The following is a 9,689-nucleotide window of genomic DNA, read 5'->3' as shown; positions in this document are numbered from 1 at the left end:
TGGTCACACACTCCATGCATTCCCTGTCCGCATGCACGTCATAGCACAGCTTATTCTAAGCACGCGATACTCCCTATGTCAGTGTCCTGAGTATTAAGGCTTCTCACTCCTTTTTGTTTTTCTTATTTCCTTGCTGTATTGATAACATTCACAATAAAAGTGGAGGCAGAGTCTGTCTTGGGACCTTTCAGGACTAGAGCATCTGGTCCCCTCACCCTCTCCTTTCTCCTACAAAGGTGTCTGGAGTAATCTTTCCACTTGCTGCCTCAGGTTTTGCTGGCCAAACCCGACATTTTTTTTTTTTTTTTTGCTTCCATTCACATGGTAAATGTTTTTCCATTCTTACACTTCCATTCTGTATGTGTGTTTATTCCTGAGATGAATTTCTTAGAAGCAGCATACAGATGGGTCTTGTTTTTAATCCCTTCTGCCACCCTCTATCTTTTGAATGAAGCATTTAGTCCATTTCCATTTAAAGAAATTACTAACAGGTACATACTTAGTGCCATATTGTTAACTGCTTTCTGGTTGTTGTGGTAGCTCTCTGTTCCTTTCTTCTTGTCATGTTCTCTTTGTGATTGATGAGTTTCTGTAGTGTTTGGTAAGGTTTTGGATTTGTGGTTAACATCCTAAGTATATGGTCATCTATATTAAGTTGAAGTTCAGATACATTCTAATTTTTTTTTTACTTCTCTACATTTTATGTACATTTTTAAGACTGTCATCTTTTATATCTTTTTGGTAATTTTCTTACATGTAATGATGACATTTTCTTTTCCACTTAAAGATGTACCCTTAACATTTCTTATAAAGCTGGTTTAGTGATGGCAAACTTCCTTTAGTCTCTCTGTCAATTCTAAATAATAAACTGGCTGTTTATATGTCATGCTACACTTTTCTGGCCTAAAAATTTTCTGCTGAAAAAGCAGTTACTAATCTTACAGGATTTCCCTTGTACATAATATCTTGCTTCTCTCTTGCTGTTTTTAAAATTCTCTTTCACCTTTAACACTTCAGTTATGTGTGGTGGGGTAGACCTCCTTGGGTTTATCCTGTTTGGAACTCTGAGTGCTTCTTGAGCCTGGATATCTATTTCCTCCCCTGAGTTAGGGAAGTTTTCAGCTGTTATTTCTTCCAATAAGTTTGATACCCCTTTTTCTCTTCTTTTGGTGGTACCCCTACAATGTCAGTGTGTGTTCACTTAATGTTCAAGAGATCCCTCAACCTATTTTATTGTTTAAAAATTCGTTTCTCTTTTTGCTGTTTAGCTTGGGTGTTTTCCATTGCCCTGTCTTCCAGATGACTGATACATTTTTAGGCACCTGCTAATCTCCTGTTGATTCTCTCTAGTGTATTTTTTCAGTTATTATATTCTTTAACCTTTGATGGGTTTTTTATATTTTATGTCTTTTTATTGAGAGTCTCACTGAGTTCTTTAACTCTTCCCTCCAGCCTGGTGAACATCTTTACAATCAATCACTAATTTAAATGCTTTATCGGGCATAGTGCTTATCTCCATTTCATTTTGTTCTTTTTCTGAGGCTTGGTCTTATTCTTTCCTTAGAAACAAATTCTGGGTGTGTTTCTATGGATTTGTGGAACAGCTAGTTCTAAACTTGAAGGAATGGTATCATGTATGGTTGTCCTCCATGTAGACTCTAGGTACTTGGTGAATTTTACTGGTTGGCTGGGGGGGTTCTGGGGCTCTATACACACTGGGCAGCCTGGTGGGACAGCTAAAGCTGAGTGGGTGCAGGCGAGGGGGGTCCCAGGCTTCTAGATGCTGAAAGAACTCTGGCAGGATACCTGAAGTTAAAGTGGAGTCACATTGGGGGTTCCTTGTGGGGTTGGCTGCAACTAGGCTGGCATGGATTGGGGGTTTCTAGGGCACTCTATGCACGGGGCGCCCTGATGGCTGGATCCAAAGAAGACATCAGCCAGGAGGTACCAGAGCATTCTGCACCAGGGGGTGCCTTAGCAAGCCATCTGAATCCAAAATGGTAGGGCCTGGAGTGTTCTGTGGTACTTTGCATCTGTGCCACCTTGACACAAAGTCTGGAGCTATGGAGAATCCTAACCAGGACTGTCCCAATGTCCATGGCCCTGTGGCAGTTTTGGTCAGATCTGTGGGCTGAGGGCGCAGGAATCACTGAGGTGGCAGGCTCCTTATGGTGCCTGCACTGCACTGGTCTATGCTTTCAAGGTAGAGAAGTGTAGACTGTCAGCCCCTCCCACCAGGTGAGAGTTTGAGCAGCTCCCGGTTTGGCAGATTTCCAGGACTGACTCCTTTATATGCTAGTTGTTCTTTTAAATTGTGGCACTTTTTGTGTGTGTGCCCCAGGGCATCCAGGGCAGAGGTGGGCTAGGGGACTTGGAGCTAGCTGAGTCCACATGTCCATTATGGTGCCCAGATTCTGCTCCTTTTCATGTTATTAAGGTGAGTGGGTGTTAAGGGAGCTTAAACGTACCTTGAGGATCAACTCAATATCCACTAACAGAAATGTTCTTTAAATCATGGTACAAAAATACAGCAAACTGTTAAAAATCATATATAATGAAATAGATTCATATGTACAACCGACGCAAGTTCTCCAAGTCCTATTAAAATTAAAAAAAAAACAATTCATAGAAAATTCATATGGTCTGATGACATTTATAAAGAAAATCACACTGTTCACACAACTACAAGTCCTTTCATCACTACTCACTCACAGTTCCTTGACCAAGTTTGGAATATAGATATACAGATGACATCCTGTAACACTGACTTTTTGAGAAGTAAAATGACAGTGCTGAAAAGGAAAATGTTCCTCATACTAATCACTGTCAATCCATTATAACTCTTAGAAGATAAAAACATACTGCATGAATGTTTACCAACTGCAAACTCCTAAGAATCTATCAACATTTTACCAATATATTGTAAAAATACTTGATACGTGAGGGGACAAGCATGTTTAAATGTGAAAGACAAGTAAGTTTCATTTGAAAATAAATTAGAATTTAAAGGAATGTGAACTTCACATACACTATTGTGTTTCATTCAGGAATACCAGCTTGTATGATAAAGCATTTTCAAACATATGAGGCTTTCAATACACAACAAGGATTTGATTTTACTGCTCATCTTGCTTATAATCTCTCTGCCTGGAGGTTACAGAAAGCATTCTACTTTAGACTCTTGAATAAAAATGATATTAAAACTCAGATGAGACGTTTCTACATAATTGAATCTAATCAAAAGGGAAATTATTCTTTAGCCAGCTTGATAGATAAGTCCTAAACTTGGGAATAAGCTTTAGCAGGTTTAATAATGTCAAAGCATTTCACGTTGCCACCCGATAGAGAAGAAATTGCCATAAAAAGCTTCCAGAAAGGAAGTCAAACAGATGCTCAGCTCCTGAATTTAAGAAAATGCTTATAACACCTTTTAATTTTCATTGGTAAAAAGCATAACTTTAAAAAAATCTTTTTCTTTTATTATCACCTGCTGCCTTGGTGTTCCCTAGGAAAAGTAAAGCTTAATGAGATATTCTTATGTAACAATAGAGGTTCTTAAAAGAAAATTAGAAGGCTTTCTCCTGAAGGGATTTACAGATTAATTTGCACGATCACCTCAATATAAGGGAGGAAATGAAAGAAAAAAATTTAGAAAGGGAAAGAATTTTTTTTTTCTTTTTTTCCCCCCTATGTGTTAATTATACAGAGAGTGTTGGCTGCCTTCCCCCAGTGTGGTATATTGAGGTTTTCATGCAGGCGGCTCACTATCAGTCATGAAGGACAGGTAAGCATCCGCAGCAGAATGTTCGGAGGCTGGTAAACATGCAGGGCATACTCAAGGTGTAGAATATAACTCTTCAGCTCTACCTATTTTATTTTTTACTTTTGTTTAGTCTTTGCTAAGGAGTGAAGGGGGAAAAAGTATAAGATATTTAGAATTTATCTGTGATTAATATCCCCTCCTGGGGTACATACAGGCTGTGGACAGCTTACACCAAATCCAGGGACACGCTCCCCTACCTCACGCACACAGCTAGTGACGGGGGGAAACACAAAGAAAAAATAGACTACCTATTTCACAAATGACCTCAATAATCTCTATTATACATTAAACTGTATCCATTATACTGGATTCTATGTGGTTATGAAATTGTTTTTTCCCTTGGGCTCATTAAGCCTTTTGAGTTTGTCACTCAATTTTTCGTTCTGTGATTTTACCAATATTTATGTCCCAGAATGTCATTTGAAAAGCCACATTATTTTAAAATTATCATAAGCAGCCTTAGTATTATTTGGACTACATTAATTGTGATCCCTGAGACTCTTGCTCTAAGCAGCCATCATACAGATCCGTGGGAAATTGTCTTTCTTGAGATACAGCAATGCTTTGGTGCAGCTGACATCACAGAAAAAAAAATAAAAGGCAACTAAATATGCTACGTAAGAGACCCACTACTCAGCTGCCAGCCAATTTCCTATACACCGTAAAACTGGAATTTGAGAAAGCCATCGGAGAGGTCTCTTCATAGAAATAAACACCCTAACATACAACCAAAGACTAAAGGGAAAAGTCCTCTGAAAAGGAACATAATAGAACACTGGAGTTTCATTAAGAATTGGCCATATTAAGTAGTAAGGAGGAGGATTTCACCATGTAATTTTTCTAACTTTAGAGACAGTTCCCAGAGAGAACTTAATCTCTGAATTTAAGCAACAGGCAATGCGCAGCTAAAAAAAATAAAGCTACCCAAACTAGGAAGGACATGACCACAGAAATGCCTGTACCTGGAACCCCTGGGTTGAGTGGCTTCCTTCCTAGGAGTGAAAATTAGCCGGTCACTGTTAAGAGTTACCTAGCTTCCCTCTGCCAGGGTCCATGTAGGAAAAAGGATTTAGCTACTATTAAATCTTTATTTCTCTGCCCTAAAAGTTTGACTAAAACTTAGCCAATAGTTTTGCATTATTACCATAAGCAAGTTAATATCCCCAGTGTTGCCATTAATGAAAAAGCAAGGCAAATCTCTACTCTCAAAGCTTTTAGTTTATTAGTAACAATTATAAGTTCAAAAACTAATATATCTAAAGAGGAAGAGAAATACTATGAAAAGAATCCAACTATGTTTCCATTTACTTGAAAACTATCATTAAAAAATACAGGAATGCAAAGGCTGCCTGCTAGGGCTGTTTAACAAGTATCTCTAGTGGCCACAAAATATAAATAAACAAAAAACTAAGTACCTTTGTAGAACCAAACAGGTAGCTTAAGTAAATTTTTTTGCTATATACATGTTCATAAATAAGTGATACACTTATTCTAAGGTAAGTTTCTTACCAAAAGGGTTTTATAAAGGACACATTTTAAGAAAGCTCAGCAAATTCATGAAGTCATTCAAATAGAATCATTTTAATACTAGGAATATTGTAATTTCTATTACTCTGACACAAAAATTGGAATATTTCTATAAGTGCATTTTCTCAATGCCTGCATTGATAAATAAATCATCAACTTGTAACAAAATTTCCAAGTTCATCCTTTCTGAAATAGCAACACCACCAACAAAGTCTTCAGTTTTAACAGCATCTATCTACATTCCTATCACAAGAAAGTGAGAAAACACTACCAACAAACTTATTTTATCTTCCTAGTATTTCAAACTAGAAAAAAAAAAAAAAAGCCTGTTTCAAAAGATAAGGTCTACTTTTTAGATATTCAAAATGTGTTCCGTTATAACCTAAATTATATTATTACCTTTTGAACATTTTTTGCTATATGTTTGGACTCAAATTAATGTCCTAGATAGCAGAAACCATTCACTTTTGACCATAGGAACACTACAAAGTCAAGTGGCTGGAGAATACTTACAACAGGTAGCTTTCAATTAATAGGTGAGAGCCTTTGTCTGTAGGTATCAGGATGGGAGTTACTTATTTGTCATATACTAAGAACAGCAAGAAGGGGCCTGTTGTAGGGAAGGTAAGTCAAGTGTCATTATATCTGGTGTTGTGCCACAAGTCTCTTAAAAAGAATTTATTATTTTATTTAAAGTATTTATTAAAATGAGGATATGTCTATAGATAAATATCCACATCTATATATATAGATTGATTTTCTTTGCTTTTCTCATAGGTGATTACCACTGTTGCATATCATCTAATCTGCTGTTGATTCCCTCTAGTGTATTTTTCATTTCATTTATTGTATTTTTCAGCTCTGATTGGTTCATTCCTGAGATCTGTGAGCATCTTTATGACCATTACTTTGAACTCTTCATCAGATAAATTACTTCAAATTCATTAGGACTTTTTTCTGGCGTTTTATCTTTTTCATTTGTTTGGAAGTTAATCCTCTGTCTCCTCCTTTTGTTTTACTTTTTGTGTTTGAGTTAGGCAGAACAGCTACCTACTTCACCATCTTGAAGTAGTAGTCTTGTGTTGGGCCATGCTCTAGGGCTACTGCTAGTGAAGCTTCAGCAGGCTTGCCAGGGCATGCTGCTTTGGGGCCACCTCAGCGACTGGTTAGAGCTCAAGCAGACATGAGCTAGGGTCTCAGGGCACATTGGCCTAGCCCTAGTAGGCTGGCTAGAATGCCTGGATCCTGCCTCTGTTGACAGTTCTGAGTTCCAGCAGTTCCCAGCTGATTTGGCAGGCACTCCAGGATTAGTAAGTAGATTTCCTTCAATTACAGTCTAGTTGACCTTTAAGCTGTTGGTTTTTTGTGGTGTTCCAGAGCAAGGGAGTCTAGGTGTGGGCCTCTCACCGATAACCCTCCCTTACTGCAGGTTTCTGCACTGGGGATGGGGTTTCTGTTGTTACCATGTCTCTGTCTCTCCTACTCTTCTCTATGTGGTCCCTCCATTGTTGTTGTATAGATAGATGATGTTTGCTCAGATTTCAGTTCTTCAAGAGGAATTGCTCAAAATGTAGGTGTAGATTGAGTGTGTCTAGGGGAGGAGGTGAATTCAGGGTTTTTCTCCACTGCCACCTTGGACCACCTCCTATATTTGGATACTTTAAAAGCTTCCCTCTGGTGGTGCCCCACCCCTTGGCTCCAGGGAAGGATGAGACTGGAGGGGTCCTCAGGTAAAGCCAAAAGCAGATCTAAGTGGTGGGACTTTGCTATAGCCAATGCACATGAATGCTATCTGCATACCTCTACTTAATCTGCCCCACTCTTCTCTCCCTATTCTCAAGAAGACAGAGCAGATACAGAAGGTGAGGCTGCAAAGTAGGATGAACACTACAGTGATACAAGCACTTCCTTGAAGGCAGTGATGAAATAAGGCATCAAGCTGTCCAACAGGGAGGGCAACATGTTCTCAGTGGCCTACATGAACATGGTCAGGGTAGAGGATCTATTCAATGCTTTCTCTCCAGCAATGATCAGAAAACATAGCCTCCTACAAAAAGTTGCAGCTGATTAAGAACTATTAGGACAAATGGGGGTCCAAACTGGAGTCCATATGCCTCATGGTATTGGAATTGTTGGATGAGTATTTGAAGCTAATGCAACTAATCCAGAGAGTAAGGTCTTCTCTCTGAAAATGGAGAGAGATTATTTCTTATACAATTTGTTGAAGCTGCAAATGATGATGATCAAAAACAAATGACAGTTTCCAAGGAGCATACCAAGTGGCTTTGGTTAAAAGCAAAAAAGAGATGCAATCCACACACACAATCTGCCTGGGGCTGGCTCTTAACTTTTCTTCAGATCCTTAATAACCCAGAGCTTGCTTGCACACTGGCTAAAATGACTTCTGATGAGGCCATTGAAGAACTTGATAGTCTGAACAAAAACTCCTAGAGACAGCGGTCTCATCAGTTGCTTAGAAACAACATGTGGACAACAGACTGCAGGGAAAGAATATGAATGTGGCAAAAGGCAAGAAAACTGAGTGTATAATCCGTATCCTTCTTCCCCTCAAGAAAGTCTTTTTACATATCTCCATTCCTTATATTCTTTGGATTTTCTAGCAAAGAAACCCATTCATGTATATAGAATCAACTTTTCAGACTACAGCTTTGGGAACACTGTGTTTGTGTTTGTCTTGGTCTTCCTGGTGTTAAGTTACTACTGTACAAAAGTACTAATAACTTCATTTTAAATACACAAAAGTAACTTCCAAACACTTATGTAGAAGATTAAAAATGTATTTGGTATTTTAAAATCTGCACCAGGTGAGGTGCCTGGGTGGCTCAGTTGGTTAAGCAACCTACTCTTGATCTCAGCTCAGGTCATGATCTCAGGGTTGTGAGACCGAGCCCCATGTCAAGCTCCATGCTCTGCATGGAGAGTCCGCTTGAGATTCTTTCTCTCCCTCACCTTGCTTGCATGCATCCTCTCTTTCTCAATAAATAAAAAATCTTAAAAAACAATCTGAACCAGATCTGCAAGGGATGTGTCCTATATTACGGTGAAGATATAACTTATTAATTGGTACATTCCTGCCCTTATTCTTCTTCAGGATTTTCCTTTCAGTAGGAATCCATAAATATTAGATTGAATAAAAAAGAATTTCTGGCCTGGGGCTCACAAACTGAAATGTCTTCTATATCATATATGATGGAGGTCTTGTGTATGTGTGGCAACAGGGAGTTCCATTATTCACTCTCCTTCTGTTCAGGTCAGTAAGTACTCTTCCCAGTAAATATCCACTTAAATATCCCCTGTAACCCTAAAAAAGGGGGGGTGGCGGCTGCCTGCGAATCTGGCTTCCAGTGAGCGTGAATCTAAGTGATTACTGTGATCCTTCACTGTGGGACAATGACAGTCTTGGCACAATATCAACCACTAGGAGCTATTAAAAATAAAATAGGCTACTTGGACAATCACACATATTTGAGAGACAACCAAGAGCCAGGGCACAGTTGAATGATAAGTTTCATCTTCCACAAGGCTAAACCTTCAAGACTGGGAGAGGGAGCTGTTTTATCTAATGCACAGAAACCAACACAGAGGGTCAAGCAAAATGAAAACAGAGGAGTATATTCCAAACAAAAATCAAGATAAACCACAGGAAAAAACCTTAATTAAGTAGAGATAAATTACCTGATAGAATTCAAAGTAATGGTCATAAAGATGCTCACCAAACTTGAGACCAGAATGGATGAACACAGTGAGAACTTCAACAAAGAGAAAATATAAGTACCAAACAGAAATCATTGAGCTGAAGAATATAACCACAATGAAAAAAAATACCCTAGAAGGGGTTCAACAACAGATTAGATGAAGCAGAAGAAAGTGTCACTCAACTTTACGACAGGACAGAGAAACTCCATCAGAGCAGCAAAAAAAAAAAAAAAAAAAAAAAAAGAATGGAAAAAGAAAGTGAAGAGAGATTAAAGGACAACATCAAGCAGACGAACACTGGCATTACAGTTGTCTCAGAAGGGGAAGAGAGAGATGGGCCAAAAACGTAATTGAAGAAATAATGGCTGAGGTGGACACCAGAAGGAGAGGATCTAGGAGGCTGCCACCCCCACCCCACAGTATGTGTCCCTTGTCTGTAAGTGAGGGGAGTTAGAGCAGCAAATGTAGTAAAGGCAGAATATAAAAAAAATGACAGCACCTGGGTAGGCAGACAGGTGGGGGATGAGGGAACATTCATGGCAGGGGAGGTGCCACTCCTGACTGTATGTCTGAGCCTGAAAGTGCTGCCACCACAGCCAAGTGACTGAGGAACAGAATGGCT

General features: G+C 38.9%; 1 pseudogene; it reads left to right on the top strand.

Moving 5' to 3' along the window:
- The first annotated feature begins 7,131 nt into the window (after positions 1–7,131).
- LOC118527343 (14-3-3 protein theta pseudogene) lies at positions 7,132–7,892 on the top strand (annotated as a pseudogene).
- The last annotated feature ends 1,797 nt before the right edge of the window (positions 7,893–9,689 follow it).

Source organism: Halichoerus grypus, chromosome 2 (genome assembly GCF_964656455.1).
Source record: "Halichoerus grypus chromosome 2, mHalGry1.hap1.1, whole genome shotgun sequence".
Classification (NCBI taxonomy): domain Eukaryota; kingdom Metazoa; phylum Chordata; class Mammalia; order Carnivora; family Phocidae; genus Halichoerus; species Halichoerus grypus.
Note: the sequence above shows the minus strand (reverse complement) of the source record. Positions and strands in the feature narration are given on the sequence as shown.